The sequence below is a fragment of the Notolepis coatsorum genome (assembly GCF_963971535.1).
Source record: "Notolepis coatsorum genome assembly, chromosome: 6".
Classification (NCBI taxonomy): domain Eukaryota; kingdom Metazoa; phylum Chordata; class Actinopteri; order Aulopiformes; family Paralepididae; genus Notolepis; species Notolepis coatsorum.
The window spans coordinates 54,559,891-54,580,269 of NC_140170.1; positions in this window are offsets into that span (position 1 = coordinate 54,559,891).

Sequence of the window (20,379 nt, forward strand, 5' to 3'; positions counted from 1 at the left end):
CTTCGCCTTACAAGCGCAAGTATAATTCTCAATCTGTAACCTACCGTTGCTGCTCTAATAATAATAAACCCTCTAACTAGAACTTTATGTGTCATTGCCGTATTCTTGTGTGGGTGTTCACCAGATATATTCATGTACTGTATGGCCAGTAATTAAAGTACATAACTAAGTAGTGGTTTAATAATACCATACTCTCAATACAGTCAGGGAATTGTACCCCTCAGTTACAGTGGGCATCCCCTCTCGCCTCAAGAGTGGAGTTGCGTATCTCATCACTCCGTCGACCTCGACCCTCTTTGTCTTCTGCTCGAGGAGAGCTATGGCATGAGTGTCTCCCTTTGAACGAACTAGTTTCGTTTCGTTCTTAAAGGGCATCGAGTCTAATGTCCATAGCCTCTCGACGTGCTGCAAGAGGGTGGTGTCGTCTTCGTTTATCCTCGTGTAGAGGCAGCGAGTGGCTGTCGGTCGGTTGGAAGACCCGGAGAGGGGGCCTTGTAGTGTCCAACCCAGGCGGGTCTTGACCGCTGCTGGACAGCCTCTGGGCCCGATGTGGACCTGGTCCGTTGGGACGATGAGGTGTGCGTGGTCGGATCCTATGAGCAGGGACGGGGTGGCGCCGTCGATGGGCGGTATAGGTAGTTGACGTAGGTGCACGTATTTCTCCGTCAGCTGTGTGATGGGGTAGGTATACCGTGACAGACCTATGTCGTGGCTTGTGAAGGCGTTAGTGATGCTATACCGCTTCTCGGGCTGCTCGACCGCTGCTATCATGAAGGAGACGTTTTCACCCTTTATGGTCTTTAGGTCTCTTCTAATGGTACGGATTGTCATTGTTTCTTCGGTACCCCGCAGACCCAACTGGGCTACGGCGGAAGCGAGGAGGAGAGTCTTTTCTGACCCATCATCTAGGACGGCGTAAGTGTCCATGACCTTGTCCTCGTAGCTTAGGAGCACTCGGACCACCTTCAAGAGCACTCGGGAGCTCCCGCTCTTCGCAGGGTCTATATACATGACATTTACTCTCGAGCTGCTTTGGGGTACGGGTCTCCTCTTGTTGCTGTCGTGCAGGACCTCCAAGTGGGCGCCGTCGCACTTGCTGCATCTTTTCTTTAGGTGGCACTCGGCTGCCATATGGCTGCGCGCGCAGCGGAAGCAGCAGCGGTTGGCTTTGATCCACTGACTCACCTCGTCAGCGGTCAGCTTCTTGAAGGTGTCACATTGAGACAGCCAATGTTCATTTTCACAGTACTGGCATGCAATCTTCCACTTTCCCTTCACGTGGGGGGTGTTGTGGTTCTTGTGCTGCGGCACTGACTCGGCCTGGTGCATAACTGTCACTGACCGGCGGTTGTCATTGAACCTCCGCGGTCCATCTCTAGGGCTAGAGCCACTCCACACGAATGTGTCCAGTCGTAGACTGCTGACCTCCCTGGCGAGGAAATCAGCCAGGTCTAGGAGGGATGGTTCTGGGCCGTTGGGGTCACGGTGGTCTTTCTGCCGCCGAAAACGCTCTTGACGGGCTGGAGGGAGCTTCTCCAGTATCCGCTCCACGTTAGAATTTGCATACAGTTCATATCTCCCCTTCTCCTTTTGGGACCCCAGCATCCCCACGAGGGATTGTACCTTGATAGAGAGGTCATCCAGTGCTCTATTGTCTTTGGCTGGGGGGAGGCGGTCGATATCTCGTATTTCTTGGATCACGTAATCCCATATGCGTCCATAGCGCGCGTCGAGGGCCACCAGAGCAGCTGAGTATGGGGTGCTTGAGTTCGAATATGCCAGCGCTATGTTATGCGCTCTGGGCACCTTGAGATGCTTGAGGAGGATGGCATATTTATAAGACTCGTCGTGGACATCGGACATTATAGTCTCTAAACACATGCGTAATTCTGTGTACTGTGCTCTGTCCTCGCGCGTAAAGTCTGGGAACGTCGGTGTGCCAAGGTAAGACGCCATGGATGGCTGGGACACCGATGAGCGTAGGGGGAGAGGCCTCCTGGGCGAGTCTCCCCGTACGGGTGGTCGTGGGTTAGTACTGGGTGGGTACCAGAGGCCGGGCCCCCAGGTGCTGTTCCTCTGTGCTGACTGTACATCAAACTCACCCCTGAGCTGGGTCGGGGGTTTGTAGCGCAGTGACTCGGGGCTGAGGTCGGGGCTGTACTGGGCCTCCTGGTCCAAAGTAGGTTCGTGCTGGTGGGCTTGATATCCCTCCTCTTCCTCCGCTAGGTCTTGGAGTCTTCTAGTTAGTCTCTCGGCGACGTAGGCCGGTTATTCCCGTTGGCTGGGTCCCGTATGGACCGGTCGGGGAGGGGGCTCGGAGACGTAGGCAGGTTCTTCCTGTTGGCCGGGTCCCGTGTAGCTTGGTCGGGTAGGGGAAGGTGCCCTAGACCCGTGTCGTGATGATCTCCGGGAGCTCCGTGTGGAGAGAGGGGGGGTCGCCCTGGCGATCAATTGTTCTATCATATGCGCCTGTAGCCGGTCGCGCTCCGCTTCGCGCTGTGCATTGGCGTTGTTACGGACGGTGTCCTTATGTGTATATATATGGGAGTAATGTATGTAATCTGTTGTGTATATAGGCATGTTTTGTTTGTTGTTGTCTTGTCTCCCTCTTGTGTCTACATATCCCCAGGTTCCCAGTTGCAGCAGCAGCTGGTCAATCACCCACTCACCCCGGTGCAGCGGCAGCTGAGACTCGTTCTGCAATCAACATCCACTCCCTTCATAATACCCTTTGTGTTTCAGTGTTAGTTGGCTCCTTGGTTCGTTTGGTCTGTGTTGGTGGTAACTATGTCTCTGTGCTTTTGTAGGTAGAGCTCTCTCCGTTTGTGTGGTAATAGAGCTGGTGAAGGCTCTGGCACTTTGTGCTGTTAGTTAGTTAGGAGACATCTTTTGTGTTCAGCCTTATTGTAGAACTGTGGCTTTTGGAGCATTATTGTAATTGTAGAGCTGTGTGCTTTTGAGTAAGAACTATTTGGTGAATAGTTCTTTATTGGAGTCCTTGTGTCTTTTGGTGTTTGTAGTACATTTCTGTTTAACCTTAATCCTTTGTATATTTGTTTGTCACCCAGCCTATGGTGATTGTGTTCTTGTTATTAATCTTTTGTTTCGCACACAGGGACATTGAGGGCAGGAAGATACCCTGGGTCTACATTCTGCATCACGTAGGAGAACTACTGTTAAAGACACCAGCTTAGTGTGAGCACCACCTCCTGTACTTTGGGGCGTCCGCGCCTGTAAAGGGGGGGGGGCTTTTGTTTCATTTTGATATTATTTGGTGCTCACTGGTAGGTCCTCTTTGCTCTCTGTGTTGCTGATCCTTATTTGTAAAATAAATATTGTTATTTTACAATCTGTCTCCGGTGTTTTGTGTCACTGCACCCTCACCTATCCTGTCTGTGGCCTAGTGTTGCGTCTCCCCACGGGGGCACGTAACATAAATGGGGGCTCGGTAGTGGGCGACAGACATTTGGTGTTGGTGTGCGGTGGGCACGTTGGTTAGTTTGGATTTTGGGTGGTAGTTTATTGGGTGTGTTTTTGGTGGGTGTGTGCACTGGTCTGGGTGGGGATGTCGTCTTTTGGGGTGGAGGAGTTCCTGGGTGATCCCTCGGTTGATCGTTTGGATCAGTGTAGGAGGGAAGACTTGTTTGCCATCGCCTCGCATTTTCAGGTCGCCCTTGCTAAAAGTTTGGCAAAGGCTGACCTGAGAGAAGAGGTGGTGCGCATATTGGTGTGGAACAAGGTGCTCGGTGTCGGTGAGGGAGCGTCTTTTGTTTCTTCCCCTCTAGTCACAGACGAGGAACAGGAGGGCGAAGTACCTCCGGTGGTAGACCCGGTTAAAGACGGGGTAGAGGATAAGCCTCCCCTTTCGGGTGTCACGTCTCCAGTGCCCGGACGTGCAGCATCTTTCCCTAGTGGGAGTGCTGAGGAGGCCAGTCTAAAATTGGGTTTAGCACGGTTGCAGTTCGAGGCGCAGAAGGAGGAGAATAGTCACAGGTTAGCTATTAGGAAAATGGAGCTGGACACTGAGAACCACCGGATGGACGCTGAAATTAAGATGAAGCAGCTGGAGCTTGAAGCTGCTAAAATTGGGAGTCCTGCTCAACCCTCTTCCACGGCTGTGGGGGCTTACGACGTGAGTAGACTAATTTCTCTAGTACCTCAATTTCGTGAGGCGGAGGTAGACTCACATTTTAATGCGTTTGAGCGGGTGGCTACATCTTTAAAGTGGCCTAAAGAGGTCTGGGCTCTCTTACTACAATGTAAGCTCACGGGAAAAGCCCAGGACATTTTGTCTGCCCTCCCTCTGACTGACAGTTTGTCTTATGACATAATCAAGACGGCTGTACTTCGAGCATACGAGTTAGAATGTCCTAGGCAAAAATTCCGAGCTCACAGAAAGTTACCTGGCAGTACTTTTGTGGAGTTCGCTCGTGAGAAGGAGTCTCTATTTTTTCGGTGGTGTAAGGTGAGTGACGTGTCTGATTTTAATTCACTGTCTGAGTTAATGTTACTGGAGGAGTTTAAAGGTAGTCTGTCTGACCGTTTGGCTACATATTTGAATGAGCAAAAAGTGGGTACGTTGGCTCAGGCTGCAGTGCTCTCTGACGAGTTTGTGCTGACCCATAGGCAAACGTTTGGTACTCTCCGACATGAGAGTAGGACCTTTTATCCCTCTGCTCACACTCCAGCTAGGTCACATGTTAGTCCGCCGCAGATCCGCCGCAGTGGCTATGTTGGGCAGACTAGTCCCCCCCGCTCAGTGTCTCCCCGCTACAAGGAGGAGCGGGAGTGTTTTTACTGTCATCAAGTGGGCCACGTAATAAGTGACTGTGTTGTTTTGAGACGCAAGGAGCAGTCTCAGACAGATGGACGACCTAAAGCGGTTGGTTTGGTCCAGACAGTGTGTGACATCCCAGGTCCCAGTTACGATCCGTTTATGTCGGACGGGTTGGTCTCGCTCAGTGGCAGTGAGTTGGACCAGCGTCCAGTACGCATACTGCGGGATACTGGGGCAGCACAGTCATTCATCATAGCAGACATGTTACCATTTTGTGATGAGTCATCGACTGGCTCTAGTGTGTTGGTGCAGGGGATCGGCATGGGCTTTGTGTCGGTGCCCCTCCATCAGATACATTTAACCTGCAGGTTGGCAAAGGGGGTGTTCAAGGTGGGCGTGCGCCCATCATTACCAGTGGGAGGTGTCACCTTTTTGTTAGGTAATGACATCGCTGGTGGCAGAGTTATGCCATGTGTTTTGGATCACCCTAATGTTTTGTGCCCTGATGTGTTTGCTCCATTTCTCCCAGATGTGCCAGTGTGTGCGATCACCCGTGCTCCACAACCTGTAGTTGTGGCGAGTGACAGGGTGACGATTCGACGGGGTACACTAGCCTCTGACGCACCACGGTTACCCAGGACTTGTGGTAAGCTGGTGGTTGCCCAGAGTGAAGACGCTGGGTTGGGCACATGTTCATTTACTGCTCCTGCTCCAGGGTTAGCTGGAAGCAGAGAGTTGGTCAGTTCGGTTGTGAATAAAATTCGGTCAGTAGGCGGTCCTTTGAGGCTGTTGAAGCAGCTGATGGGAGAGACTCTTCACAACAAACCTCAGGTGAGGGGTTTGTTGTCTTGTGTGTGCAGGCTTGTAAAGTGGCTGCAGGAGGCTAGTGCTGTCTCTGAGGGGGGTCTCTCTGCTACTCAGCGTATTGTGACGCTGCATTTTGTGCTGTGCTGTGTGGACTTTCTCACATTGTATTATGTATTTTTCTTTGTGAGGAGGAAAAGGGCAGCAATCTGCCATTGTGCATTTTAACCATGGACCATCCCTCTGTTTTTTTGGTGAGGTGCCTTCTCAGACCACGGTCTTAAATCTTTTGATGTTGGTGTTGGGTCTGCTGTACCCCTGGACATTTTGTGTCAACAGCACCCCTGATCATGTCAAATGCTACCAAGAGAGGTATGAAGAGGCGGAGGGTGATGGTCTGGTCGGTTGGTGGCAGTGGTGGATGTTTTGTTTTGTGTTATGATGTGTGTTCTTTGGGAAAACTGATGGGGTACTTGGGTGGTATGTTGTGTTGTCGCCAGCCATGGGCTGACTCTTTATGGGGGGGAGTGTTACGGACGGTGTCCTTATGTGTATATATATGGGAGTAATGTATGTAATCTGTTGTGTATATAGGCATGTTTTGTTTGTTGTTGTCTTGTCTCCCTCTTGTGTCTACATATCCCCAGGTTCCCAGTTGCAGCAGCAGCTGGTCAATCACCCACTCACCCCGGTGCAGCGGCAGCTGAGACTCGTTCTGCAATCAACATCCACTCCCTTCATAATACCCTTTGTGTTTCAGTGTTATTTGGCTCCCTGGTTCGTTTGGTCTGTGTTGGTGGTAACTATGTCTCTGTGCTTTTGTAGGTAGAGCTCTCTCCGTTTGTGTGGTAATAGAGCTGGTGAAGGCTCTGGCACTTTGTGCTGTTAGTTAGTTAGGAGACATCTTTTGTGTTCAGCCTTATTGTAGAACTGTGGCTTTTGGAGCATTATTGTAATTGTAGAGCTGTGTGCTTTTGAGTAAGAACTATTTGGTGAATAGTTCTTTATTGGAGTCCTTGTGTCTTTTGGTGTTTGTAGTACATTTCTGTTTAACCTTAATCCTTTGTATATTTGTTTGTCACCCAGCCTATGGTGATTGTGTTCTTGTTATTAATCTTTTGTTTCGCACACAGGGACATTGAGGGCAGGAAGATACCCTGGGTCTACATTCAGCATCACGTAGGAGAACTACTGTTAAAGACACCAGCTTAGCACCACCTCCTGTACTTTGGGGCGTCCGCGCCTGTAAAGGGGGGGGGGGGGGGGGCTTTTGTTTCATTTTGATATTATTTGGTGCTCACTGGTAGGTCCTCTTTGCTCTCTGTGTTGCTGATCCTTATTTGTAAAATAAATATTGTTATTTTACAATCTGTCTCCGGTGTTTTGTGTCACTGCACCCTCACCTATCCTGCCTGTGGCCTAGTGTTGCGTCTCCCCACGGGGGCACGTAACAGGCGTGTTCTCGCTGGATGTTCTCTTCCGTCTGGAGGCATCTCTCCTCCAGTCTGATGCGTTCGTGCTCACTCCGTTGTTGCGCGTGGAGGCGCTCTCGTTCCGCTGCAGAGTGTTCGCGTTCACTAAGCGTCTGTGCTTGAAGACGGTGGCGCTCACCCTGGAGTCAGTCTTTTTCGGTTGAAGCTGTCAGCGTGGCGATCAAGGCTTGCGCCAGTCTCTGGTCAGCCTCGCTGGGGGATGACACTGATGGAGGTGATCGAGCGCTGACAGGGCTTGGTGGAGACCTGTTCTCTTGGCGCGCTCCGAGGTCTATCTCTTGAGCGCGGTACTCTTCTCTTTGGTGCGCGCCGAGGTCTGTCTCGGGTACGCGCTCTTGGGTTGGTTGTGCGCCGGGGTCTATCCCTGGGGCACTTTCTTTATCCCGGTAGCGCTGTCTTGAGGTATAGTCACGTCATGTCCCGCTTGGTCCCCCCGTGAGCTAAGTCAGTTTCGTTTGAACCCACTGGGGTCTCTACTGGAAGGGCCGACAAGTCGATAGGATTGGGCATGCTTAAACTATCCGTTTTATCCGTATTTAACGTCTGTTTAGATAAGCTAGGGGGTAAAACGAAAGCGAAGTCCTCCAGATATGGAGGTGGCTGACGTTTGCGCTGCGGGAGCTCTAGTTTGGGGGAGCCGTTTGGAGAGTGTCCACCGCTGGCCATATCAATATTAATATGATATTAAAGATTACTGATACCCTCCGGCTCGAAGGACCAATTGTAACTGAGGGGTTACAAAACCCTGACTGTATTAAAGATTGTGATAGATTAAACCACTGCTAGGTATGTACTTTAATTACTGGCCAGACAGTACATCGAATAGATATGGTGGACACTCATAATAACACGGCATTGACAAAGAAATAGTATTTGAGGGTATTTTATTATTATGCAACATTAGGTTACAGAATGAGAATTAGGGTTGCGCTTGTATGGCGAAGAATATGCATAAAGTCAGTCAGTAGCATGAGTCACTGGGAATAGCAGGATTCCTACGATGGGTACTAGGTTGACGCCACCTGGCGTATAATAGCAATTATAGAAGGTAACGCTGGTACCGCCTGGAGACACTGGGTTCCTCTCAGAGTTGTAAGGTCTAGAGGATAGAGGAATGTTCGGATACTCAGTCTGATTCAATGAAGAATAAGGGACTTCACGTACAGAAGCCAGTCCTTGTAAATCCAACGATCAGCAGCAAAAGCAATAACTGTAATCCAATGCTCGATAGCAAACGATGATAGCTAGCCAGCCTCTGTCCATGAGGCCAGCCCGAGTGTAAATCCTCACGAGGTTAAATCCCAAACGATAGTGGAAATCAACGATGCTCTTCTCCGGGTAACACGTTCCACAATCAATATAATCCAACCAGTAATGGTTCTGCAATCGCCACCGCTGGTTCTCCTGTGCACATGTCCAACAGGTTCTCCGACTAGGCCTCCTCGGGTACTGGCACCAATGTATTTAGTCCACGCACCCTGGCTAAGGTCCACTAGCTAACACGAACGAACCGCTGGGTAATGCTACACACGAATGAACTGTGGTTGGCACGATATACAATAAATGAACGACTATTTACATCACATTAAATTAGGTCGAACTTGACGTTACTGCATTAAACTCTGACACTTTACTATTCTATTCGCACGTGGTTCTCAACGCTCTGTTAGACGCACTGCTGCTCACTTCACTACGCGTTGACTCGGGATGAACAACTGCTGTGCGCACCTGCGCCGTATATATACTTAAGTGATTATCTAGTCCCAAACCTCAGTTCTTGTCTGGAATCAATACGCTGTCTCCGGGCATGTTACGACATGCCTGGGCTTGTCTTTGAACCTGACGTTGGGGGCTTGCGGGCTGGCGCCTGGGGCGCTATCCAATAAGGAGAGCGAATATTACTATGGTTCGAACGCAGGTTTAAAGGGATATACCGTGTATATATAAATAATATACAATGTATATAAAACAATAAATGTAGATTCTCAGCTTTAATCTGGCCCTTCACAACAACCTTCCTTCTCATACCTTCTAATACCTTCCTTCTCATACCTTCTAATACCTTCTCATACCTTCCTTCTCATACCTTCTAATACCTTCTCATACCTTCTAATACCTTCTCATACCTTCCTTCTCATACCTTCTCATACCTTCTAATACCTTCTCATACCTTCTCATATTACCTACTAATACCTTCTAATACCTTCTCATACCTTCTCATATTACCTACTAATACCTACTAATACCTTCATAATGACAGAGTTAAAACTGTATATTGTATTGTATAGTAGTGTACATAGGACCCAGTGCCTTCTCAGTTTCCTTTAGTACTAGTACAGTCAGTGTAATTATTGATTAGATACGAGAAAGTATGAGAAGGTATTAGTAGGTATTAGTAGGTAGTAACTACCTACTAATACCCTCTCATACCTTCTCGTATCTAATCAATAATTACATTGACTGTACTAGTACTAAAGGACACTGAGAAGGCACTGGGTCCTATGTACACTACTATACAATACAAATATACAGTTTTAACTCTGTCATTATGTCATTATGCTATACTTGCTATATCTAAACTATACTATACAAGAACCACATCGGTTATTTCCTTAAAGTGATCTTTATATGCCTCATTCCTTTAAAGTGACCTTTTCATTTAGTTTAAAGCGATTGCAGCATGTGTGTTGTGCGTGTGTATGTGTGTGCTCATGTGTACTTGTGTGTGGAGAGTTCCGAGTTCTCCAGAGTTACAGTCTGGAGAGAAAGGATAAAACATATAGATAATGCTCTATGCCGTGATTCCCATCATCTGTTAGAGGGTCACATTGTGATTGTAACCGTGTGAAGTTTTCCTGGTTTACAGTCAGGGTACTCTCTGGAACAGTGATGCCTTGTGTGTCATTGTTAACAACAGGGCCATCATGGTCTACACCAGGGGTCAGCAACCTTTTTGACATGGAGTGCCTGTTTGAAATATAGTTGTAACTAGTGTGCCTCAACAATATTCCATGCATCGTAATTTTTTTCCCTCATAATCAGGTATTTTTAATGATAATTTTTACATTATTACATCATTATTGTTATTGTTATTATTAACAATATTATTATGATGGTTGTATCAACCATAAATCTGAGTTGGGGGGGGGGATGCAATGCAGACAAACAGCTGCATACAGTGCATCACATTTGCCCATTCATTTTTGGACGTGTGTGTACTGTACGTGTGCTGTCATAGCTCCACCTACAGGCCTAATGGAGAACACCAGGAGAACACCAGGATGTGAATGGAGGGTGAATGTGAGGTATATCGTGTAAATAAGTTTTGATTGATCGCAAGACTACACTGTAAAAAATAAAATAATAATAAGTTACTAGAACTTAAAAATATTGAGTTCAGTTACTGTGCATTAAGATTTTCAGTTTTCAAACCATAATAAGTTAACAGAAAAATAAGTACACAACCACATTATTTCAACCGAATAAAACTATGTTTATTGTCATTGTTTTAAGAACACAAGTTGACTTGGTAATACTCACACATTCTGAGTAAAAAAAATTGCTTTGTTGCAATGTTCAATGAAATAGAAAAATAAATAATACAATTTGTTGATTAATCCCACTGGTCACAATGGTGACCGTAATAATGTTTTTGTTATAAGGCTCTGCAAATGTTACTGAATGATGTAGCAATGTATTTCCAGCTAAATTGAAATAATAAACAAATAAAGGGTCTCAATTAAATATGTGATAGTAAAAAGAACCTGTGGGAGGATTTCAACAAGATAAATGCGACAACAGTGCAAAATATTTCACTATAATATTTTATAATATATATATATATTTTTTTACTGTTGCCCCCTGTGCCTATGAAAATGCCCCTGCGTGCCTATGCAGGCACGCGTGCCTAGGGTTGCCTACCCCTGGTCTACACCGTAGTCTGCTATGTCCTGTTCAGAAATAATCACATTTGGTTGTGTCAACATCCCTGTATGCCATAGAGCCAAAGGGGTCCTAGATTGTGCTGAACTTAAAGGGTGATGATTCCATTGTGAAACAAACTCTTGGCTTGATCTCTGGATTCTCCCCAAAACAAACAAAAACTAAACAGAATCACTTGTCACATTAACATTAGTACATGTGTTTTGAAAAATATGACAAAGTTAACACAAACAGCAGCACTTCATAACATTTTATAAACACTTAAACAATATAAACTATTTACAACACAATACACCATATGAAACATTTATTCATTTATTCATTCATACACTTATTCAGCCACGCAGGGTATTGTGAATTAGTACTACAGTGGTAGCCATTATAGAAGACCTCCATCCTGCATATATCCTGCATTAGTACTACAGTGGTAGCCATTATACTGTAGAAGTCCTCCATCCTGCATATATCCTGCATTAGTACTACAGTGGTAGCCATTATAGAAGTCCTCCATCCTGCATATATCCTGCATTAGTACTACAGTGGTAGCCATTATAGAAGACCTCCATCCTGCATATATCCTGCATTAGTACTACAGTGGTAGCCATTATAGAAGACCTCCATCCTGCATATATCCTGCATTAGTACTACAGTGGTAGCCATTATAGAAGACCTCCATCCTGCATATATCCTGCATTAGTACTACACTGTAAACCCGAATAAGTTTCCAGAACTTAAAAAAATTGAGGCCATCCCATGCCTCAATTTTTTTAAGTTGATAAACTCAAATGTTTTCAGTTGGCTAAGACTTACAATTCTCAGTTAAGGCAACTCAAATATGGTCTGTTACTGTGACTTAAGGTTCTCAGTTAAGTCAAATCAAATATGGTCAGTTACTCTGACTTACAGTTCTCAAGTGGAGTCAACTCAAATATGTTCAGTTACTGTGACTTACAGTTCTCAGTTAAGGCAATTCAAATATATTCAGTTACTGTGACTTAAGGTTCTCAAGTGGTGTCAACTCAAATATGTTCAGTTACTGTGACTTACAGTTCTCAGTTAAGGCAATTCAAATATATTCAGTTACTGTGACTTAAGGTTCTCAAGTGGTGTCAACTCAAATATGTGCAGTTACTGTGACTTACAGTTCTCAGTTAAGGCAATTCAAATATATTCAGTTACTGTGACTTAGGGTTCTCAAGTGGTGTCAACTCAAATATGTTCAGTTACTGTGACTTACAGTTCTCAGTTAAGGCAATTCAAATATATTCAGTTACTGTGACTTAAGGTTCTCAAGTGGTGTCAACTCAAATATGTTCAGTTACTGTGACTTACAGTTCTCAGTTAAGGCAGTTCAAATATGTTCAGTTACTGTGACTTAAGGTTCTCAAGTGGTGTCAACTCAAATATGTTCAGTTACTGTGACTTACAGTTCTCAGTTAAGGCAATGCAAATATATTCAGTTACTGTGACTTAAGGTTCTCAAGTAGTGTCAACTCAAATATGTTCAGTTACTGTGACTCACAGTTCTCAGTTAAGGCAGTTCAAATATGTTCAGTTACTGTGACTTAAGGTTCTCAAGTGGTGTCAACTCAAATATGTTCAGTTACTGTGACTTACAGTTCTCAGTTAAGGCAGTTCAAATATGTTCAGTTACTGTGACTTAAGGTTCTCAAGTGGAGGCAACTCAAATATGTTCAGTTACTGTGACTTAAGGTTCAACCTTAAATCCATGTGATTAAGTTAACAGAACTCAACGACATTGAGGCCATCCCATGCCTCATTTCTTTTAAGTTAATCAACTCAAATTTTTAAGTTAATCAACTCAAATATTTGCAGTTACTATAACTTAAGGTTCAGTTTTAAAATCCATGTGAAAAAGTTAACAGAAAAATAACTACACAAGCACATTATATCAACTTCAAACAACTCTTTTATTTTTTTCTATTCAAAGAGTATAAAAGAGTATACATATATAATCTGTATGTTAGCAATGTACAATAACACTGTAAACACCGTACACTGTTTTTGGACTATATATGTTAACAATACCGACCAGGTATTAGTGCCTTGCAAAGTGCAGATATGAAGTTTTCCCCTTTTTTTTATGCATTTAGGAGGTTTTGTTCTTCATCGAAACTATTTATCTTACAAAAACATTGTGTTACAACTTCAAACTCTTTATATTTATTTCTATTCAAAGAGTATACATCTATTTATCTTACAAAAACATTGTGTTGCCCTCTACAACATTATGGCAATGTTAAAATTGAAAATATATATATATAGAAAATATATATAGAAAATAAATACATGCATGTTATAACATGTACATACAATGTAATGTATATTACACATTTAATCCCTCTGGTCACAATAGTGTAATAATGTTTGTTATAAGGCTCTGAAAATGTTACTGAATGATGTATCAATGTATTTCCAGCAAATGTTGGCTGGCTGGCTCTGCGCTGACATGGCTGTCATCATACCTCAATGACCGCTCCTACCAAGTGTCATGGAGAGGGACTCTGTCGGCCACCCGCCCCCTGCGGACGGGTGTCCCCCAGCGCTCGGTTTTAGGACCCCTTCTCTTCTCCCTCTACACTAAATCACTGGGTAACATTATCACGTCTCATGGCTTCTCCTACCATTGTTATGCCGACGATACTCAACTCTTCCTCTCCTTCCCTCCCTCAGATATCCACGTCTCTGAGCGGATCTCGGCCTGTCTGTCCGACATCTCCGCCTGGATGACGTCCAACCACCTCAAACTGAACCTAAGCAAAACAGAATTGCTCCACCTTCCGGCCAAATCCTCCCCCCTAACCGACCTTTCAATCACAGTCGAGAATGCAGCTGTGACTGCGTCCCCGACCGCCAAGAACCTTGGTGTTGTCCTCGACGACCAGTTGAACTTCTCTGCTCACATCGCAGCGACGACCAGAACCTGCCGATTCCTCCTGAGCAACGTCAGAAGGATCCGCCCCTTCCTGACAAAAGAAGCCACCCAACTCCTCGTCCAATCAACAGTCATCTCCCGCCTCGACTACTGCAATGCACTGCTCGCTGGCCTCCCGGCCACTGCCACTAAGCCTCTTCAACTCATTCAGAACGCAGCGGCCCGCCTGATCTCAAACCTACCGAAGTCGGCCCATGTCACCCCACTTCTTAGGGACCTGCACTGGCTCCCCATTGCTGCACAAATCCGCTTCAAGGCCCTCGACCTAGCATACCGTGCGGCAAAGGGAACCGCTCCCGCCTACCTCCGGTCAATGGTCTCTAACTACACACCCTCAAGACCCCTACGCTCTGCATCTTCTGGCCGCCTCAGACCTACTCCTATCCAAGCTCCGGGAGGGTCATCAAAGAGAAGTCGCCTATTCTCAGTCCTTGCCCCACAATGGTGGAATGAACTACCCACCCCAGTTAGGACAGCCGAATCACGTCCAATCTTTCGCCGTCGACTAAAGACGCACTTCTTCAACCATTATCTGAATTAAAAAAAAAAAAAACAATAAAAATAAAAATCTAACCCTAACTAACCGTACTGTCATGCACTTGTCCTAATAAACTAACCTACACTGTAGCACTCAACACTTTGATGAACATTGTTGCTCAGCTGATAGAGTTGTGCCCTTCCTGATGGCTTGTCGTACAGAACTTGTAAGTCGCTTTGGATAAAAGCGTCAGCTAAATGACTAAATGTAAATGTAAATGTAAATGTAAATGTTGAAATAATAAAGGGTCTCAATATGTGCAGTGCACATGACCAGAGCCGTTTACATCCTGGCTGAATTACTCAAATTTGTATAGTGTGGTCATAGAATGAGCAAACATGTTGACGGCAACTATTGTGACCGTTGGGATAACACAGTGTATCTATGTACAGTACAGAATAAAATGTATAGATTATCTGAAAATTGTCAATCCGCTTGGCACATGTAAAATTCACAAACGTTGTGCTGTATATTGGGTCCTGCCAATGTGGAACCAAAATACCAACCCACATTACATGCTATACAGCTGGCAATACTGTTAATAGTGCACATACCTACATATGGAAATGCAGCTGCATGTATTTGCTCCATGATGTATCATGGAACAAGATGGTGTTTTCATTGAAAGAGTTAGTCAGAATGTCAGAGGCACCATCCGTCATTTAGAGCAGGCTATGTTTGCAGAATGATAACTAGAACACTACAGTACTCTGTACTAAGAACACTATACAGTACACTAACTATACTGCCCTGTCAAGGCAGACCGCAGTAACTTTCAAACAGTGAAACTGAGAAAAATGGCTTTAAAGTTTTTTGACTTGCCATCCAAAATGTGTTATAGGTAGATAGATGATAGTACCCAGATTTAACATGTATTAATGAAGTAATCTTTAGGCATACAAAAATATGACGTAGTTATTTTAATTAACCCCAAAGAAGCAGATACTGCACTCTGCTGCACGATTTCCTTAAATAATTATACAGGTAATGTACAGGCAAAGTGCAGTAACTTCAAATGCAATGTTGTTTTCCCTCCAGCTTTCATAACTTCACCTAGCCATTTTATTTGGATCATCATCATTCCAATATATTCAGGTATTAAATTTCATTTTCAAAATGGCTAGGTTAAGTTATGAAAGCTGGAGGGAAAACAACATTGTATTTGAAGTTACTGCACTTTGCCTGTACATTACCTGTATAATTATTTAAGGAAATCGTGCAGCAGAGTGCAATATCTGCTTTTTTGGGGTTAATTAAAATAATTATGTCATATTTTTGTATGCCTAAAGATTACTTCATTAATACATGTTAAATCTGGGTACTATCATCTATTTACCTATAACACATTTTGGATGGCAAGTCAAAACACTTTAAAGCCATTTTTCACTGTTTGGAAGTTACTGCGGTCTGCCTGGGTTTTGAGTGTGATTTTGTAGTTACTGCAGTTTTTAAAACCCCATATCTCCAAAACTGAGCGACATTAACATCTGAAACTTGGTCACAAGATAAAACATTTATTGACAAGGTCAATTTCACTCATAACTAAATTTTTACTTTTTTCAAGTTACTGCGGTTAGCCCTTGACAGGGCAGTATACTAATGCCTACAAGGTCTCAAGGATACAGTCCCACTCTCAGCATACAAGATCGATGGTCTGCTGCTGCTGACTCCCAAGCGATTCATTCAAGTGAAACGGAACTGAGTCCAGCTAATGGTGAATAGTTATTTTATTAATCAATTATTGTGTCTTTATTCACTCTAGTTGTGTAATTGACCAGTTCATATTCTGTATAAGTTCATATTCTGTATATGTTAATAATAACGCTTCTGTGTTGCGTTTATGGCTCCTGGTATATCGCCTTGTACTCTGTACTGAGAACACTAACTCTACCACTGCCTACAAGCAATGGAAGCAGTCAGAGCAGAGTGGCATTTATGCCCATTGCCTCCTATTGTTCCTCGAGAAACAAACGTTTGGGACTTGGATGTTGCCTTTGAGATTCTGATAAACTCTTTCAACTCTAAAACTTACTTGGATGAAATTACAATAATGCCAGCTATAGACGGTTAAGAAAATTCGAACTGTAAAACTCTCAAATGTAAACATATTACATAAAAAATAAAGAACAAGGTACATTGAGTAGTTTGGAACTATTGGCTGAACATCTGCAAAGTAGTACAGCAACTTTTGAAGGTATTATTTTGACATGACAAGACATTTCAGATGAGTTTCTATAGACACACTTTTGAGGTGTTGGTAAGTGCTTTGGGGTAGTGCATAGATTAGTCCAAACATTACAGGAAGGAATCACCAAATCTGGGGAAGCTGATCATGATATGACTTTCAATGACAATAGAGATTGTCACAGGCTGGTAGTGAACTGGACTTGTGTCATGATCACTGATTACAGTAAGGAATAGAAACTCATCTGAAAGAAGGATGTGGGGTGAGGTATTCATTTCCTTGTCATGTCAAAATAATACCTTCAAAAGTTTAATGCAAGAGCGGTCAGGTGACGTAGCGGAGATTGCATTCGTCACCAACGCTGGAGACACTGGATTCGCGTGTTCGAATCCAACTCCCTGCGTTGTCACCAGCTTGGCTGGCCGTTCACACTAATACAATTCGGCAGTATTAGGGGGTGGGGAAGCTGGCGGGTGGGAATCTGGCGTTGTGGACAGCGACGCCTACAGGTCAGGTCTCGGCGCTTGCTAAGCGGGGCAGGACTTGGTGGAGATAGCGTGCCCTCCCACGTGTTACACTTCACCAATGAGAGCCCTCGCTGCCAAGTGAAAAGACGTCACTGGCTGTCGGCGCACGTCTCGGGGGAAGCGTGCGATCGACTCGGGACGCCCTTATACCGACTCGTAGGAGAACATGCATACAGCACCAGGTAGGGGGGGGGGGGGGGGGGGGGGGGGAATTCAACGACTAATTGGGACGGGGAGAAAATCCATTGAAAAATCAGAAGAAAAAAAAATTATTGCATCATCAAGTCATTCTTGAGAGTCTGCAACCTGGGCAACAGTTTACCAGCTTCTAGACCTAGTAAAATCTTCTGAATGAATTCAAAAGTGTTGGTAAGTCCCTTGGGGTAGCTGAGGTGTAGTGCATAGATTAGTCCAAACATTACCAGGAAGGAATCACCAATCAGAGATTGTCACAGGCTGGTAGTGAACTGGACTTGTGTCATGCATGGTCACTGATGACAGTAAGGAGGGCCACTGCAACACCCTGAAGCTCTGGCTCATCAGGCGTGTCCTGAAGGAATGAAAGAGACATAATAATCACAAATAAATCCATGGTTTCTACAAAGTGCAGCACAAAGCTAAGTATATGGAGTTTTGTTTGTAAGTTGTTTATATTTTAGTTAGAACAATTTTTTTGGTGAGAAGGTTATTTTTATTTAACCAGGTTAGTCCCGTCGAGATCAAATATCTCTTTCACAAGGGAGACCTGGAAGGAAGGAAGACTGATACTTAGCATTTTGATTAACTGTTCACTTAATATACAGTTGTACTGTAAATTATTTTCACTCGGACTCACTGTGCAGGTTTTGAAAAATCCAGCGACTTCCTCATGCAGATACACAGGCAGGGCATGGAGAACAGTGGTACGCCTGGTGTGAACATCATGGATTTCCTATTAAGATGTAAGATTAAGAAGAAGAAAAATAATTGTATTATATGGAAATGTTTACTGAACAAAGCGGATTTTAAACAGTCCAATCAGATATGTCCACAAATAACATGTTCACATCTTTAATGCAATCAGAAAAATGGCAAACACAATGGTGGACTAATTGTAAAATTCAAAAGCTCATTTGAATCATTGAACCTGTTCAATGTTACAGAGGTTCGACCTATGACATGTATAATAATCTATTCACCTGTTCATCGTGGATTTTTAAAATGTGAGCCAAAGCATCTGCTGTGTTCCCAGTTTTGGGCGCCTTCTGTCTGAATAACGTCATCAGTCGAGGAAGATGGCGGTCAAGCTTAGCGTAGAATGTGTTGGGCAGGTTCTGGTTGGTAATCAGCTGGAACTCTGCATACACCTATATTTAAAAACAGCAGGACAATATAGTATATCAACATCAATTAGTCACTTCAACTTGGTGGATCTCTTACTTTGTTTGGTTTGGGCTTCAGAGCATGACGGCGGGATTTCTGGTCAACCATGTCATTACATGCTTTGCGGAATCGGTCGCTGATGACTAGCTCGCGGGGGCGCACAGAACACACACGCAGATGCGCCGCTAGAGTATATAAACCAGGCTTAGGAATCACAAGTTTCACTTTAAAACACACAGAATGTGCCAAATGTTAACACAGGAAAGAGAGAGCTGATCTACATTACCTCAGACTCCATTTTGAGAGCAGGCCAGAGGTCCATGAGCTCTTTCACTGGTGGGCTGGACTTCACTATGGTCTGTCGGCGCAGGGCAAATGTGGTCTGCATCAGCTTGACAAGAGACCTAAAGCACGACATCTTAGAAAAGCTTGCATCTACAATGTATGCTTTCAAGGCTTATCTAAGTGATGAAGAGATAGCAGTGGCTTCTGCGGCTCTTGTCGCCAAACATCCCTGCTTGAAGGAAGCAGGATCTGAGACCGGCTGCAATGGATGGAAGAACAGCATCAAATTCAAGATGGGCAATTTCAGGAACAAGCTGAGACGGGCAGGATGTGAGGAGGTCACTGTAAATGCTGGAAGAAGAGGTAGAAGCAATCCTGATGGCGAACCTTCACATTCCAACATTAAAAGACCCAAGCGAGCAGAAGTAAACTTCCTACCCAACTATCCCCAAGGAGAGGATTCCTTGAGGCTTGAGCAGTTGAGGCAGACAATTGCTGAAGAAGTCAAGAAGACTGAGAAGAACCTGCCCCTCATTAGAAGGTGTCTCTTGTTCTTCTCAAATTCGTTGTTTCCGTCTCTAAGTTTCAGCTCAACATCGAATGCAAATGTAGGAACTGGAAAAGGACCTGGAGGCCATCTGCTTAGACGTTCTGGAGATGACATATCTGAAAGTATATCAGTAGATGCGAGAGAGCTGGAGTCGAGCGAAAGTGAAATGTGCACAACAGCTTTTTGTGGCAATTCCGTAATGTCATCAAGGGAAGTAAGTTTCCCATCAAAGTCTGGATCTTCATACAGCAAACTGAAGTCAAGGTCTATTTCCAACTGTTCTTTTATAATCTTGACCAGTGCATCAACAGAGGCGGGTCGTGAACTGAGTTTTAATTTTCTAGCCCGGTCTGTCTCAACAACACGAAGGATCATGGGTTGTGGGGAGGCAGCTGCCATTGTGCTATGGAAACTTGAATGAATCGCTTGGGAGTCAGCAGCAGCAGCAGACCATCGATCTTGTATGCTGAGTGGGACTGTATCGTTGTGACCAGACTGCAGGTAGATGGACAGTGGACAGATGTGGTCCGGTCGACAGACAGCAGCTCAAGGACCTAAGGAGTAGTCATAAACACAACACAGAAAGCGTCATTATTAACATATACAGAATATGAACTTATACAGAATATAAACTGGTCAATTACACAACAAGTGAATAAAGACACAATAATCGATTAATAAAATAACTATTCACCTTCCGTTTCACTTGAATGAATCGCTTGGGAGTCAGCAGCAGCAGCAGACCATCGATCATATATGCTGAGAGTGGGACTGTATCATTGAGACCAGACTGTAGGTAGATGGACATATGTGGTTGTGTGGTTGACAGCTCATAGGACCTAAGATGTTCTATATACCAGGAGTCATAGTCTCGACACAGAAAAGAAACCTCGTTATTCACAAGGTAGATCTGTTCTATTTGGCTAAATGTAGACAGTCCACCACTGACTCTGACGGAGA